The sequence below is a fragment of the Capsicum annuum genome, unplaced genomic scaffold (assembly GCF_002878395.1).
Source record: "Capsicum annuum cultivar UCD-10X-F1 unplaced genomic scaffold, UCD10Xv1.1 ctg1715, whole genome shotgun sequence".
Lineage (NCBI taxonomy): Eukaryota > Viridiplantae > Streptophyta > Magnoliopsida > Solanales > Solanaceae > Capsicum > Capsicum annuum.
The window spans coordinates 47,770-63,327 of NW_025822796.1; the positions used below are offsets into that span (position 1 = coordinate 47,770).

At 32.3% G+C, this 15,558-nt stretch overlaps 1 long non-coding RNA gene across 1 annotated transcript; it reads left to right on the forward strand.

Annotated features, from left to right (window-relative positions):
• Window positions 1-3,567: 3,567 nt before the first annotated feature.
• Window positions 3,568-13,634, forward strand: LOC124890411. Its single transcript, XR_007049159.1, has 4 exons — window positions 3,568-3,721; window positions 7,293-7,356; window positions 13,077-13,165; window positions 13,407-13,634. It is a non-coding gene; the product is annotated as an uncharacterized LOC124890411 (long non-coding RNA).
• The last annotated feature ends 1,924 nt before the right edge of the window (window positions 13,635-15,558 follow it).

Sequence of the window (15,558 nt, forward strand, 5' to 3'; positions counted from 1 at the left end):
AAGCTGCGGGAGGAGCAAAGAAGAAAAGACTATTTGGTCTTGGATCTGAAGCTGCCAGTTACTTTGAAAAAAAACTTTGTACCTGCAATGCTTCCACATCATCAGTAGCACCTTCGATTTCTATACCGACAACAAATATGGAGGAATTTGTGAAGCAATTGGTTCCGGCCCTTATTACTCATTTTCTTCCGATAGTTATTGAGCGTGTTGGTGGTATTAGGGTAAAAGAAGGGGTCGTGCTTGATCCTCCTACTAATGATGATGATGACGACGTTGATTCGTTGCTTCATATTATTTGTAGTCCATGATCGTTGCACATATTTTTGATAGACTATTTTACATTAGTTTATGTTTGACAAAATACTTGAAATTGTGGGTGTTGGACACAATTGTTGTGAATTTTTCTATCTATTTGAATGTTGGATATTTAATCATTTTATAATTTACGTGTTTCAACTATTTTCTTATAAAATTATTAGCGACAAAAAATTAGTGACTAACTTTTGTCGTTGCGACTGAAAAACTTTAGGGACGGATTAATTTAGTTGCTAAAGATGGTTGCAATTAGCGACAAAAAATAAGTGACTAACATCAATCGTAGCTACTGAAAAACTTTAACGATGGATAAATTTGGTTGCTAAATATGGCTACTCAGTCGACCAAATTATGTTGCAACGGATCAACGACAAAATATTCTGTCGTAAATTAAGCCACGACCAAAATGAATTTTGGGAATAGCAACGCTATAGCAACGAAAATGTACGTTAGTAATATCAACAACCAAACTATTTCGTCGCTACTTGGTCACAAATTTTACGACGGAATTTAAATTTTTGGCACTATGAGGTTAGCAACGAGCAATATAGCGACATAACATTTTCCATTGCTATTCCGTCGCTATTTCTATTTAGCGACGGATTTTCATACAATAGCGACGAATATGTCGTGTCGCTAAATGCTGTTTTTTTGTAGTGGGGCCTTAATAGATCCACCCCTGTTATCAACGCCACAAGAGTTTGGACAGGGAAAGTAATGTATATTATTTGAAAACTACATAAAAAAATATTATAACTTACAATAGTGAACAACTTATAATATCTAAAAATATATTAAAAATATGATTAATTATCTAAATACTATTTGTGTTGTATAAGTTGAGACAAAAAAATAACATATACTGAGCCCGTGTTATCTGAAAAACAGTAATATAGACTCATTGAATTTTGCTTTCACATTCTTTACTAATGTACACATTTATCGAGTTTAATTTTGATCTGAATTAAATTTTTTTAAAAAAATTATATATTTGAATAATAAATCACAATAATTGATAATTTAAACTATTTTAAGAATGTATGCAAAAATTAATCTAAAAAATAAATTTATTACATTTTAAAATTTAAAAGATATCACATTAATTGATATGATTATTTAGGATAAATGTTGGGTCCGTACTTTACACGGGTTTCTCGTATTATAAGTTAGTTCCATTTCAAAAAAAAAAATAATCCTTTATTTAAATCTATATCTATAATCTATATATATATCTATAATCTATAATCTATAGCTATAATATATTAAAAGTGTGAAGACCCTTAGAAAAGTGATTTGAACTTTTTGCCCTTCATTAAAAGTCTTTAGTTTAGACAAAATCATCTTTTTACCTTTTTAATAATTAATTAATTAAAAATTAAAGTATCCTAAAATATATGATAAGAGAAAATTTATGGTAAATAAATATTGATAGATTTTCTTTTTCCTTGTGTACATGAAAAGGGAGTCTTAAAATAGATGTTAAGAAAAAAAGAGAAAAGTATATTTAAAAAGTGATATATGGTAATAAAAAAATAAATGAAAACAATTATTAGGAGAATTAATAATTGAGTTGTACTAAAATATATGATAGGAGGATAAAAATATAATTAATGCTCATGGCAAAATGTTAAAAAATAAGAACACGTTAATATCTCTTTTGTTAGGATTTGAAGGTGTTCATGTAAATTTGGGATATCTCTTTTTGCTTTAAAAGTTTGGAGGGCCAAAATTGTCATTTAACGATTTTTTCTCGAATTATTATTTAACCATTAAAATGAAGAATACAAAAATATATGATAAAAATAATTATATGGTAAGGGTCTAAGAGATAGTAGGAAAATTAATGTAGACTACCTAAAATATATGAAAATAAAATTTAAAAAGACTCCTAATTCCACCAGAGGTTTTCCTAAATCCTAAATTAATACACTACGTGAAAGTTGTGAAACATGGAAAATAGTAAAATTCAATAATTAAGAAAATTAAATACTACCATAAATAGTTTTTTATTAAAAAAAAAAAAAAAAAAGCAGAACACTACTTAAAATAATTTGATAACATAGTTGATTTTTATTTTAGGTAAAATTTTAATTACTTTTAGATGTAGGAGTCTCTCTCTTTCTCTCTCTCTATATGAAATTTTGTTACTTCTTCAACTCCGTTATTATATTAATTTTATTTTTTTAAAATTTCATGTTTTAATAGTTGTTTGTTTTCATACATATTGTGTTCAATAAAATTAACACTATATTAATATTGAACTTTTGTCTACTGAATTCATAGAATAGTATAAGAAATTAGTTTTTTCCATGTCTGATTGAATTTCTTGTAATTATTAGAGGTCAATATATGACTTGACTTTATTAATGTATCTTTGTTATTCATCTTGATTATGCAAGAACTATATTTTCTTCATGGACATAATTTATATATAAAGTAAGTGTTCTCCATAAAAGCTTTATAACAATATATTTTTTTGGAACATAATTTATACTTAAAGTAAGTATTCTTCGTAAAAGTTCTATACGTATTTAGATATCTTATAACATATCTATCCATATCATCTTATTGTTCTTTGTAAAGTTTGATCCATGACATTTGTTTGCGTTTTGATCTCCTTTACAGATGAGTTATGGAACTTCTTAAAACTAGCTTTTCAAACAATTATATGATAAAGCGAAGTTTTATTGTTTGCTTTTTATTCCACCATGTATTCAAAGTGGAAAGAAAAGTTAATTCTCCGAGAATTAAAGTTACACGAATACTATTATTTTTTTAGCTAAATAATATATTTATTGTCTTGGTAAAATTATTATACGTTCTTTAATCAAAATATGAATAAATATACAATATAAATTATTATTGATAATAGTATTCAGGGGTTCATATGTACGTTAGTACTTATATTTAAGCCTAAAAAATTGCGTGGAGAGTTTCATCAACCACTTGAAACTTTTGGTGGTAAAATATATATGTGCTTACATTAAAATACATATTTATGTTTACATTATTATATTAATTTGTGAAAATCTTTGAAAAGTGATTTAAACATTTACACTTCATTAAAAATCTCCGCAATAGGTAAAATCATTTAATTTTAAATAATCAAACGTTAGACATGTAAGGCACTGCGGTTAAACTAGTACTAAAATAAAAGAGAAGAATAGGAAAAAGAATTAGAATGTTGTAAAATACAAAAATGTACACAATCTTTCTAGATTTTAATGTTTTCATTAGGAGGGTAATTAGTAAATTAGACTAAAAATTATGCACGAAAAAATTCCCCTCTTCCCTCGCCTTTTCCTTTTTCAAAGGGTACGATTTCCCTTATCCACAATTCTCATTCAACTTGCGCTTTTCATCGTCCTCTTCACATCAGGGCAAAAGTGCAATCGGGACAACGAAGGTTCATACTTCGTCATACTCTTTCACTTTTTATGTGATTTATTTGTTCTTTGTTTACTTTCTGCTATAAAATTTATATCTGAGTTCAGTATGTTGTTCAATCTATATTTTCTTACATGTATTAGGTTAGTTTTGTTCGATACCCTTGTTTTTGAGGTCTGATTACAAAGTCTGTCCTTTTAAGAATTATTGTTATGGGTAACATAAGTGATTGCAAAATTTCTTTGATAGATCTTTGTATTTTTCAGTAAACTGGGATTTCTGTATTTGGGCTATTGTATGGGTTGTCTTTCAGATCGTAAACTATAAAGAACAACTTAATGCATATTTTTATTTGTCGAACTAGTTTAGTTACTAGCAAGTTTTTGTTCTGATCTTTGCATTATTTTCAAGTTGGTCTCAAGTAACCTTTAATACACTATTGAGTTAGCCCAACGTGCTCACTTGACATTGCTAATTGGAACATTGAAAGTACAAACTATAAGGTAGAGTTATGAATTAGTTTATAAGTAAAATTTTATAATGAAAGAGGATCATGTATTAAACAATTGATAGTAGGATAATATTAAGTACATTAAACAATTGATAGGAGGATAATTTAATTCAAGACCTTAAGGTGTTTGGCTGGGCCACTTTGAACTGGCATTGGTTGAATGAACACGAATTGAGATATCCATCAGTTATTTTGTTGTACTCGATGTACATGAATGTTTTCTTGGATACAAGTTCATAATAAAGAGCACCCAAAGCTATTCTGATGGAGGGGGTTGACCTGTTTTCAAACATGTTCAAGCTCTAAGATTCTATGGTTGGAGCGACATACGTGAAACAATAATAGGTGAATGGTTAGAAGAGATTCCCCAAAATTGGGTAAATTTTATTTTTTGGGATTGTAAACAACTTGAGCCTTGTATGTCAAAGTTTGCAGTGGGTTCTGATCCTATTCTTGTGTTTCCCTTAGATTCATAAATTATTAAAAGGTCTTTCTTCTATCCGATCATCGGTAGTTGTTGGTTCTAATGCAACAAAGTTGGTATGCCTTCCTATACAGAGTTATAAGAAGGACCATAAATTGCTGAAGGAATGCAAAAAGATAATAATAATGAATTATATCTTATATTTCTTACATCCCTAGAGAATACATATAGTGGAGGGAAATAAAATTCCCTTTAGTATACTTGGTGAATCTTGAACTGATTAGATTCTTCCTGATTCTGGAGTGCTTGTTTATAGAAACTTAAACTTTGTAATTTTTTATGCTGGTAAAATATTTACATTCTGGTAAAAAAATTGATTCTTCCCATTCTTAGATAATTTTCCAAAGTCATGTAATTATGGTCTCTGGAGTGAGTCTGTTACTGAGGTTATCTTAGAAGATTTGTGGGGTAGGAGTGTTGTATTTTCTGAGCAGTTAGGCTTGTAGGTATATCATTGTATTAGCCATAGTATTATATTCATTGCTTATGATATATTTCATATTCCATGTTGAAATTCACTAACAACTTATAAGAGATCGAGGCCATCCCCAGCTATAGTTACACCACTTTTGGCTTCACTTTCAGGAATAGACACAAGACACATACTCCAATCTTATTTACTTGATTATTAGCTTATTAGCTTGCTTGCTTATTTATCTACTTGTGTATGCATTTAGATGCTTTGCAAGACAAATATAGAATGAAAATCTAGTTTAAGTAAAATGATTTAGAGTATCAACTAGTTTCAGTACTTCTTTTTTCCTTAATGATGTTAGATCCATATGCATTACTAAAATGTAGTGTCAAATACGATAACCTCCCGCACTTTTGTACTAATATTAAACCGTCTTTCCTACGTTTATGAACCCGGACCGTATTACCCCGTACCATTTATAGCTTAATTTAGTTTTTAGTTGCATGCTTAAGGGGCTTATGGCCCGAAATTTTTCTAAGTGTTGAAAGACTTAGTCATATTTTAAGCCCTTAACTTCAATGATTTTTAATTGGTCTTTCCGACCCCGAGAAGTAGATTTATGAGTTATTTCATGTTCAGGAGTGTAAAGGGCATGTCTTGAAAAAGTTTTAGATTTTTCGGATGAGGTTTGGGCCGTGTTTGGATCACGAAAATAGTAGGTCACCGTGATTGCATCGCGTCACGGTGCCTATGGCGATGATCCCTCAGGCGCGATGCGATGGACTCCAAAATTGGGATTTCAGTTACGAAGTTAATTTCCAAAAGGCAGTCTTATCTTTTTCCCATAGCCCCAAGTCGTAATAACATGAAATTAAGTAGTCATTAAGACATTATATGCCAAAGATTACTCAATTTCTATCCCAACTAAACCCTAACTCCTCCCCCAAAGATCAAGAGTTCAACCTCTAAGTTCAAGATTCTCAAGAAAGTGTCAAGATTAGGGTTCCATTCTTCAAACTAAGTAACCAAAGGTACGTGAGGCTGTCCTAATCTCATGGGCATGTGTTTTATAAATTTGAACAAGCTTTAAAGTTACTCAAGTATATATATGTAGTAAGATTGGGAGTTCATTTTAAAAAAGGCTTGCAGTGTGAAAACAATTTGAGAAAAACACGGAATAATCATGGGGTTTCTTTTCATAATCTTGATTTATAATTTTGTATAGATGCATTTTAAACTCGAAGGATGGTTTCGAAAATGAATTGTGGATCCTTATATCCCATGATAATGTTTATGTACTTTGTATGTCATGTATTGTAAACTATTTGAGAGTATGATTTAAGAACCCCTTTTTGATCATAAGAGCTATGTTTAACCAATGTTGGGCTAGTTTATAAATGATGACAATTCCTTGAGCATTAAAGTTTTGATAATCAATATACATGTGTTGAATGAATGAAATCCTTTTGATGGTCATGTAAATGGTTTGAATGAGAAGGGCGGTGTATAGATACAATACGAATGACTTGGAAGTCTGGGTATGACGATACCATTGCCCTTAATAGAATAAGAAAAGAATAGATTGTAAGCATGATGCATGTTTTCTTATAAGATATTAAAACTGGGCTTAAAGAGGGTTAGATGGTCAACCGAAGAAAGCACGAGTTGGAAGATTCTATGCTAAAATCGTGATTTGCTCACACGAGGTTATGGTGCCATGCTTTCTGATCTTGCACACTTTGATTCATGTCCTCCCGAACTGGGACTATGGTTAGGTGACCTGTTTTGTGATCTTGTGCACCTCCAAGATATGTTAATTTGATTGGAAATTATGGCCCCATGATTTGTGATCTTTTGTGTCCCCCCTTCCCGCCTTTTTATACTCCAACCCTTGTGGCAAACTTAGGTTGGGGGCTTAGCCGCTGAGTTAAGGGCGGATTCCATGTAGCCCGTGAAAGTATGGACTTGTAGGGTGTACCATGTAGCTCATAAATGCAGAAATGAATTGAAGCACAATTGAAAGAACTATTTTTAAGGCTCATCATATTATGCCCATGTGTTTTCAAAGGTTTTATGTCAACATGTTTTATAAAGTGCTCTCACTTATGTTTTATAAAGCATATTTTGTTTTTGGACTATTCTACGTACCGGTACATTTGTATTGACCCCCTATATTTCAGGATCTAAGATGGAATCCCAAGGTCTCGCTAAGCAGTAGATCATTTTATCAGATGATCGAAGTTGGTGAGCCTTTCTTGTTCTGGAAGGTCTTGGTATATGCTATATTTGTATTTGGTTTTAGTTCATGGTCCAACCGGGGGCCTTATTCCAGTTTCAAACAGATATTTTTTTCGTATTATTAGAGATTTTGCGGACTAGTGTTAGATGTTCTTAAATGTCATATTTGTGTTGTTCAGTTGAAATAAGAGGATGACCATGTTTCCATTTTGCTATGTTTTTTCGCATTTCTTTATAGTATATGAATTAAGCATATGATTTCTAGTTAAGAGGAATCTCGGACCTTCATGGTTTGAGATTCTCATCGCGGCCAGGGCCTCAGTTTGGATCGTAATAAACTTGGTATCATATCAAGGTTCATGGTCCCAAGGTATTTGCAAAGTCGTGTTGGGTAGATTTCTTTTTATGGGTATGTAGCGCGCCACACTTATAAGGAGGAAGATACAAGGCATTTAGGAATGTTTCACTTTTCTTCATGTTCTAGATCGTGCCATTGTGTTGTCCATTTCGAATTTATCCATATTCCTTCTTTACTCTAATTTTATTAACTATGTCTCATTTCCAAGTTGATTCAAGTGTAGAATCTTAGAGTCTAAATGAGGTGGCTCCTTCAAATTGAGTCATAAAAGATTATGAAATTGCACAGGGATTTGAGAGGAGTCCATAAGTGCTTTAAAGTGTATTGATTTAAGCTTATATCCCTATCTACATCAGTCGTGCGTTTGAGCCTGAGGTATGAAATGTATTTAGTCCCTTTCAAATTTTTTATTGCAGATGTCATGCTTAAGGATAGTGATATACGTCAGAGTGTTGGAATAATATTTCCACCTGAGTAGTAATACGTGTTAAGGTGTCATACCCTATTGGTAGTAAGATGATCCCAAAGTTAGTGATATGAAGTCACAAGGTTAGAAGTCAGAGTGAGGGTGACTTTTGTATAAATAAGTAGTTTGAGTTGTATAACCCTTAACTGAGGGGTGGGTTGCTCTTTAATGGTGATCGGCCAATATTGTAACAAAATTTTTAGAGTGTATGGTAGTCTATAGAGAAAGTGTTTGGCTATGATTATTATTTTTTCAAAATAGGGAAGTATCTCAGAATGGATAGCTATGGTGGTCGTAGAAATTATTTAAAGGTTGTGAATGGAAAGTGGTAGATTAGTCAATAAGTTATGGGTAGCAACTCATTGGTGTAAGTGGAATTTGAGGGTAGTCTAAGTGTATACTTGGGTAAGTAAGTATGATGTGAGAAAGTAGAATATGTAGATAAGATCGTAATGGGTTATAATATAAGATTAAGGTCGACTATGTCTATTATGTTACCTTACCCCCTTGACTTTATTTTCTTTAGTAGTTGTAAACTTGTACTACATGTGAGGAGGTGAGTAGTGGATTTTGAGGTGTAGTAGTAATGTCATGGAAGGGATGTGATTATAGGTAGTAGTTAAGTGAAATAAGGTATTTGGGTTGATTTCCCAATTCGATGGACTAGTATAATATTTGGCATGCTTCATCACATGATAGATGCTAGACTATAGGCTTGAACTTTAGACGTGGATGGTGGTGATAAAAAAATATATAGTAGCTTAAGATTAATGATGCATGTTTGTGGGAGTAAGTGGTAGGCTTGGTTTGATGTATGTAATAGCCTAGATTGGCAACTTGTGGAATAATGAGTGGACAATTGTGATGTATATATATACACATGAGAACAAGAGTAAAATGATGAATTATGTAGAATTATTAAATGGATAAGATCGTGAGTATATAATGATAAGTTGAACCCCAGGCATCATGTTGTTAGATAAGGTTCTATATGTATGAATGTCATGTGTACCTAGTTCACGTTCTTAAATTTTGTAGTATGGAGAAGTCTAGAGAGTTCAGCGTTTATGTGTATGGTGATACCCCATTGTGTGGAGGGTTGTATTTGTCGACTTAATGAGAAGATATGTCCTCAAGTCTAGGATTGTGACTTTGATCTAAGGGGGAAATGATGAATTAAGGTAGTTCCCGAATTCTCTTGATGTGTCAAGTTTTAAGAAAAAGTCGTGATAAAATATATTCCTATTCAAGAAAGCTCCTCCTACTTTAATTTAATGAGTACATTCTACCAATGTCTTATGTATTGAAGTCATGTCTATGCCTAAGGCCCGAGTTTGTATGTAACTTATGTTATGATCTGACCTCCAAACTAGAAGCAGTAATGTCTCAGTAACCCAATCTTTCTAGTATTCAAGCCCTATGTTATGTTGTACATGATCCATAAAAATCCATGTCTTACATCATGCTTGGACCTAAGAAATTATGTTTCTATATATCGCCGAATCATTCTATGTCGAATTTAGCCAAAGTGATAAAGATTATGCAAAATCATCACTATCTTAGCTCTAAAAATAAGAAACAATAGCTTTAAGTGGCAATCTTTGTCTCAGGAGTTGACCCCTTGAGTTCCACCTTCATATTATACCGCTCATGATATATGCCCACATGTTTCTCACTGTGCCCAGTCCTAAGAACTTATGTTGTGTAGGTTTTTGTCCGAACGACTCTCTGATTAGGATCTAGATACTTGATATATGGAGCACTTCGTGTCTATTGTATTATATCTTCATCTCATATCCCATATTAAGTAGTGCAATAAGTATATGGTATAATCAAATAGTGTTGCTCCCTTTCTTAATGCGTATGCTTGGGTCCCTCAATGACCCTCCGATGATAGTAGTTATGGAAGAGTAGTAGCGACTTAGGAAGGGGGATTAGATGTTCTTGAATGTAAAAATTTTGATATAATTTCTTTATTAAGGTTATAGGTGATGGAGGAAAAAAGGAGATGAACTTTCGGTATGTGCAAAAAATATTTATGAGAGTGACTGAGATTGTTGGTTTTGGTAGGAGATCCATGAAGTGGGTGTAGTAATGATAGGCTTGAATGTTGTGGTTGATGAAAACACAAACCAATGTGCTATATGGTTAGTACTCCCTAAATAAAAACTCGAGTGTGTTTGATGGTAGTGATAAGGTAAAATAATATTCTTAATGGGATATAGAGTACAGGGTCCTGTAGCTTAAGCTAGCACCTTTTTTCTCTGAGCTAGGCTTCAACATAGAAGTACCATGCAGTGGGACTCAAACTCTTATGGTTAGATGTGTGATGGTAGAAATATAATATGGAAAGGACAAAGTATGTTATCTAATGTTAGGGGATAGCGAGTAGTGTCCTTAAGTTTAAGTCTATTCGTTGTATCATGTAAGGTAGAGAATGTTTCTATCCCTATCTCCCATGAAATCTCATCTCATGATTGTACCACTGTAAATAAGGCCTATTATCACCAAATTAACTCATGCCTTATGTTGTGATGATTATAATTCATAGAACTCATGTGCAAGATCATCCCTACGTAAAGTTTCATTACCTCATGCTTCGTGCTTACGCGTTTCACAAAGGGTTATCATGAAGCTCTGTTGATGCCTTTGCATATTTGGTTGAGGAAAAATATTCAGTGAAAGGTTACGTTCTTTATTCAATACATTTAGAGCTTCAACAAATTCCTACCCATCATTCGGGGATGAATGATCCCAAGGGGAAGATAATGTAACACCCCGTACTTTTGGACTAAAGTTAAACCATATTTCCTACGTTTATGGACCCGAACTTTATTACCCCGTACTTTCTTAGCTTAATTCAGCTTTTAGTTACATGCTTAAGGGGCTTACGGCTCGAAATTTTATAAGTGTTGAAAGACTTAGTCATATTTTAAGCCCTTAACTTCAATGACTTCTAAATTGGTCTTTCCGACCCCAAGACGTAGATTAATGAGTTATTTCATGTTTGGGAGTGTAAAGGGCATGTCTCAGGAAAGTTTTGGATTTTTTAGACGAGGTTTGAGCCATGTTTGGATCACGAAAATAGTAGGTCATTGCGATTACACCACGTCGCAGTGCCTAAGGCGATGAGCCCTCTGGCGTGACGCGCTAGACTCCCAAATCGGGATTTTAGTTACGAAGTTAATTTTCAAAAGGCAGTTTCGTCTTTTCCCCATAGCTCCAAGTCGTAATAATATGAAATTAAGTCGTCATTAGGGCATTACATGCCAAATATTTCTCAATTTCTCTTCCAACTAAACCTTAACTCGTTCCCCAAAGATCAAGAGTTCAACCTCTAAGTTCAAGATTCTTAAGAAAGTGTCAAAATTAGGGTTTCATTCTTCAAACTAAGTAACCTAAGGCACGTGGGGTTGTCCTAATCTTATGGGCATGCGTTTTATAAATTTGAACAAGCTTTAAAGTTACTCAAGTATGTGTATGTAGTAAGATTGGGAGTTCGTTTTAAAAAGAGCTTGCATTGTGAAAACAATTGAGAAGAACACTGAATGATCATGGGTTTTTTTTTCATAATCTTGGATTGTAATTTGTATAGATGTATTTTAAACTCGAAAGATGGTTTTGAATATGAATTGTGAATCCTTTCATCCCATGATAATATTTATGTACTTTGCATGTCATGTATTGTAAACTATTTGAGAGCATGATTTAAGAACCCCTTTTTGATCATAAGAGCTATGTTTAACCAATGTTGGGCTAGTTTATAAATGATGATAATTCCTTGAGCATTAAAGTTTTGATAAGCAATATGCATGCATTGAATGAATGAAATCCTTTTGATGGTCATGTAAATGGTTTGAATGAGAAGGGCACTGTGTAGATACAATACGAATGACTTACAAGTCTGGGGTATGATGATACCCTATTGTGAATTGCCCTTAATAGAATAACAAAAGAATGGTTTGTAAGCACGATGCATGTTTTCTTAGAAGAGATTAAAACAAAGCTTAAAGAGGGCTAGATGGTTACCCATAGAAAGCACGAGTTGGAAGACTCTATGTTGAAACCGTGATTTGCCGACACGGGGTTATGGTGCCATGCTTTGTGATCTTGCGCACTTTGATTCATTTCCTCCCGAACTGGGACTATGGTTAGGTTTCCTTCTTTGTGATTTTGCACACTACCATGACATGTTAATTTGATTGATAATTATGGCACCATGCTTTATGATCTTCTGTGTCCCCCCCCTTCTCCCCCCATTATTAATACTCTAATCCTTGCGGTAGACTTGGGTTGGGAGCCTGGTCATTGAGTTAAGGGCAGATTTAATATAGTCAATGGAAGTATGAACTTGTAGGGTATACCATCTAGCTCAAAAATGTAGAAATGAATTATAGCACAATTGAAAGAATTATTTATAAAGCTCATCATATTATGTCCATGTGTTTTAAAAGGTTTATGTCAACATGTTTTATAAAGTGCTCTTACCTATGTTATATAAAAGTATATTTCCTTTTTGAACTGTTCTGCGTACCAAACTATTTATATTTACCCCCTATAATTTAGGATCTAAGGCACAGACCTAGGGTTCCGCTAAGCAGTAGATCAGTTTATCAGACGATCGAAGTTGGTGAGCCTTCCTTGTTCCGGAAGGTCTTGGTCTATGCTATATTTGAATTTGGTTATAGTTCATGGTCCGATCGGGGGACTTGTCCCGTTTTCAGATAGATGTTGTTTTCGTATTGTTACAGATTTCGCAGACTGGTGTTAGATGTTCTTGAATATTTATGAACTCATATTCGTATTGTTTAGTTGAAATAAGAGGATGACCATGTTTCCGTTTTGCTATGTTTTTCTGCATTTCTTTTTAGTATATGAATTATGTATATGATTGCCTGTTAGGAGGGCTCTTGGAATTTCATGGTCGAGATGCTCATCGTGGTCAGGGCCTCAGTTCGGATCGTGACAAATACACATAATAAGTGCTCGAGGTACATCTTTTATTTGAAAAATGACTTTAGTTTTATATAAGATCGTTAGTTTGTTTAATCACATTCTCTAAATAAATATTTTTCTACTAACTTCAATTCACTGCATTGTTATACCAAGTGACAAACTTATCAGTTAGAAGATTTGGAGTTTTTGTTTGTTGATGTAGCTACATTTGTTCTCATCTATAAAATTCTAGTCATCATACAATTTTCATTAACTATTTATCCTTCATTGTTTCAGCACAACAATATGGAGCGTGAGACGCGTGGATACAACCACATTATCAAGTGATATTAATACAAAGCAATAAGCAACTACTTAACACTTTTGTATATTTGCTTAATTATCACGGAGCTACCTACTATATTATGTAATGTTTTAAGTCATCATATATGTAGTTATATAACTTTAGTTTGATGGGGATCTGAATTGGTAATATTTACTTTTATGGATATTGATATTGAAGTTTAATTCATGTCATATGAGTAATCTAGTAAAATTATTTATTCAACTTCAGAATTAAAAATTTCAAATAGAAAAAGATGATTTTCAATAAAAAAATAATGACAGTTATAAACTGTCACTATTATATTTTTTTAAAAAATGATTTGATAAAATTAAGGGGGTCATAAATCCCCACAAATTATTATTTTTAACGTATTAGGATTATATTGTGGGGATCAAAAATTGTCATTAATTGCTTTACAAATTTTCACAAATTAAAATTTTATTTTGTGGTGGACATCGTTGCAGTTTAAAAAAAACTGCCACAAAATCGCTTGTGGCAAGGCATAATGTAGCATTTTTTGAAACCGTTATAATTTATTTTGTGGGGATCCGAGCCTGCCACAAATCGACAAATTAATTTCCACAAAATGAATCTTTTTTTGTAGTGGATGTAATTGTACGTATCTGTGAAGAACTCAAATGGGACAACAGGATAATGATATAATATGATGACAATGTTGCAGTTATTATTGACGAAGAAGAAAATTCAATAGGAACTCAAACTTTTGGTGCTATTGTCTGACCGGGACAAGAAGCATTGGGGCCGAGACAATCGAATATGTGTCAGAGAAGCAAACAAAATAAAAAATATTAAATACTACTTAGTAGTTATTTGGACATGTGATTTCATCTCGTCATTTGAAATCATGAGATAGAGTTAGCATTTGGACATGTAATTTAGCGCTGACTTCATCTCATAATTTTATATAATGAGATGAAATTTCAAATTTTTCAAAAATCTTAATTTGAGATTTCATATCATGATTTGAAAACTTTCAAATACAAAAATTGATCCACAAGTTTATAGTTTGCGAAAAAAAAAAAAAGATCCATCTATTTATATCTGTCAACCATATTTTATTTCATATGCAAATAAAATCTATAATTCATATTATTACTCTTTAAACCTTTATATCTCATATAATCATACTCGCACCATCATAAAATTTATTATTACTTCAAACCTATTCTACTTTACCATTAATTATTCACCAAATTCATAATTTAAAAATTATCTCTTAGAATAAACATTATTTATTTACACAAAGCTATCTCATTTCCGTCACATGCTTTATTTAGTTATCCTTCAAAAAAAAATTTGTTGGTAGATAATTATTATGTTGTTAATGCTGATTTTTAGAAGACGAAAAGATTTTTAGCTCCATATAAAGGACTGGATATCATTTGCAAGATTACATAGAAAGTGAAAGAGAGTTTCAAAACACTAAAGAACTGTTTAACTTTAGGCATTCATTTTGCGCAATGTGATTGAACAAACTTTTGAAGCTTTAAAAAAATAGATTCAGAAAGCTGAAACAAGGCATGAATCATTATGATGTTGATAGACAAGTGACAAATGTCATAACTTGTATTATGTTATATAATTTTTTTTCTAAAATATCAAAGAAGTGATGAAATATTCAGGGTATATGAACATGAAGATTTAGTTACTAGTAATATTAACCAACAAACGGCTTAAAGTAACAATGTTGATTTATCTTCTCGGTCATTTGATTGAGAAATACAAGCTCAATATGAGGAGAATGTCCGTACTATGTGGGACAATTATATTAAAGAGCAGTACAAGACAACTCGTGTTCAACTCAAGTTTGATCAATAAATGTTATATTTTTTTAGAATAGCTTTGTGATAGTATATCATGCTTTTGTGATAAACTCTTGCTTGTTTGGTAAGATTGTATAAAGAATTGGGGCAATTTTTATAGTTTTCACGACTTCTAGAATTTCATGTTTATGAGAAAACATACAACGTAAAAAGTCTGAATTGTATTTTCAAATAAAACCTCAACTTCATCTCATGATTTCAAATCATGATTCTATCATATTTTATCACACACGGTGAACGGACCTTAAGTAAAACAAAA